The sequence below is a fragment of the Ctenocephalides felis genome, unplaced genomic scaffold (genome assembly GCF_003426905.1).
Source record: "Ctenocephalides felis isolate EL2017-DRISC unplaced genomic scaffold, ASM342690v1 CF-g0.4_SCAFFOLD_00845, whole genome shotgun sequence".
NCBI classification, from domain to species: Eukaryota; Metazoa; Arthropoda; class Insecta; order Siphonaptera; family Pulicidae; genus Ctenocephalides; species Ctenocephalides felis.
Genome location: NW_020536999.1, coordinates 26,150,559 through 26,153,188, shown reverse-complemented (window position 1 = coordinate 26,153,188; position 2,630 = coordinate 26,150,559).

The following is a 2,630-nucleotide window of genomic DNA, read 5'->3' as shown; positions in this document are numbered from 1 at the left end:
AAAACTCCCAATTTTCTTTGTAGAAATGTGTGTTTTTGTTATTTTTCATAAATTTAACACCTGGCCCTTGATTTTGGGTACAAAAACAACAGATAGGGCACAAAAAGATCTACCATTTCATTTTTAATTTTCAAAAGGGTTTTAAAAAATGATGACTACATTATTAAATTTAAGTTTAATTATCAGGCTGAACAACAAAATTAGAAAGCATAATATAAACATGTAGAGTAGGTCGAGGCAAAAAGATCAAATTTGGCTTTGAGCAATTTTATAATGTAAACCAAATCAATTATGCCGCTACAAATAACACATATCAAACAAACAACTATCTAAACTCCCAAATATTCATATTTGTAGAAATATGTTTTTTTGCTATTTCTCAAAAATTTGTCACCTGGTACTTTACGATATAAAAAAGGACAGCCAGGGAGCAACAAAAATCACCATTTTATTTTAATTTTGAAAAGGTTGTATAGAATAACAGCTATATTATCCAAATAATGCAACGCAGTTTAATTATTAGTTTGAACAACAAAATCAAAAATCAAAATCTAATTTAAATTTAAAGTATTAATTCTTACTACTGCATAAATCTTGTTTTGGTTGTCATTTCTGTTTAATTTATCATAATCAGACTCATTGTTTTTTGAAATACCATCATTACAAATGAGATAAATACAACTTTATAAAATGAGATAATACAACTGTTTGAAATACGCATTTTATGGGCACATTTTTTATAAAGTTCGCACTGGATACTACTTTTGTAGGGAATTTGTAAGTCAAAAGTATTCATCATCAATGTTGGAAATATGATATTTTATCTCCTGTATAATTGCTTGTCTTGATTCATTTTACATTTTCATTTACTATTTTCTATTTTTTTGCACTTAATTTTAGGTGGCCAATTTTGCCCTTATTGCACGTAAACTCTTCTAAAGATTATTTAAGAAAAGCTTGGGAAACTGATTCAAAAATAACAATATCCATTTTTTATTCGACAAATTCGCATTTATCATATATATATATATATATATATATATATATATATATATGAGTCTAATCAATTATATAAATATAATAACAAAAATGATATCGACTTTATATGCTAATTAAAATTCAATGCATTCCGCAAATTACGACTACTAATTGTAACAAATAATATACGTACACTCTGTTAGGCCACTGTAGCCACTATTAATTAAAAATTTGTAAATTCTGAATTAAATTATTATATTAATGTTTATATTCCACACAGTATAAAGCATTAAATTACGTATTATATTATAACAAAATACATAAATGTGTAACATTATTTGGAGCATCTGCAGACTATTGCTGATATTGGGAGAAACAAAAATAAATAAATTTTATTTACAATATGAGGTTTAAGTTATGTAGTATGTGTATACTATACGCATACAATAGGTACAATATGAATTCAAATTGAAGTTTAGTTTTGGCTATTTGCAATGTATATGACTCATATTGAGAGATTTTCATCTCGCAAAGGTATCAAAATTTTCAATACATAATTTGCATTGATGTCGAGTAGGATAGTTGCAGAAATATAATGAATTTATATATATATATATATATATATATATATATATATGTGTGTGCGTGTGTATTTTTCGAACATCCTTATTTATAAGAATCCGTTTCAAAGCTCAAAAGCTTATGTGGGATAGACCTCATCCTTACACATACACATCTTCTCTGAAATCTTCACGAAGAATTTTGTTCCGGATAATAGACAAAAACATTATCGTTTTCCTATAATATATTTATTATCTTGTGCAAATATTTTGCGCCACAAAAACAATATATTTTCCCAAAGACATTGCCGCAGAAATCAATCCTCGAAAGGAATTAGGTAGGGTAGGGCGGGGCACAAAGGTCCAATTTGACATTGAGTAATTATATTGTGAATTCCAAATCAATTAGTTATATCATAACAAATAGCATACATATACCAAACAAACAACTATCTGACTATGCTCAGTAAAACTTCCAGCTACTTCATTGTTGTAGAGATGTGTTTTTTTGCTGTTTTTCAAAATATTGTCACCTGATTCTTTTTGAAATAGGACGGTCAGGGGGCAGACAGGTCCAATGTCTTAGTTTCAATTTTAAATATAATTTTCCAAATAACACTATATAATCTTGATATGATATTTCAAATACCAGGTGTAAAACTTTGATCTGGTCAGAAATATTATACAATTATTATCATGTTATATTATTTTCTTGATACTGCTATTAATTATTATTTTCCAGATTTAGGATTTTTCTAGATTTAGGAACATCAGAACAATCTTAAGATCTACAAGCCTTAAATAAACTATCTCAATATTATAAAAAAAATTATTCAAGTTATTGTATTACATAATACTAATGTTAGACTTAATATTGTTTTAGTGCTGTATTTCACTATAAAAAATTAAATTAAGATAATTTATTTTCTGTAATTACTAAATTTAATCCTGTATCCAAAATATAAATATATCGTGGGAAGAGAATAGCTAATTATATTATTTATCTCTTGTAAAATTGCTTTTTTAACTTAGTTTACTGTTTTATTCACTACTTTTTGTTATTTACACCTTTGGCAGGATGAAGGTTTTGTT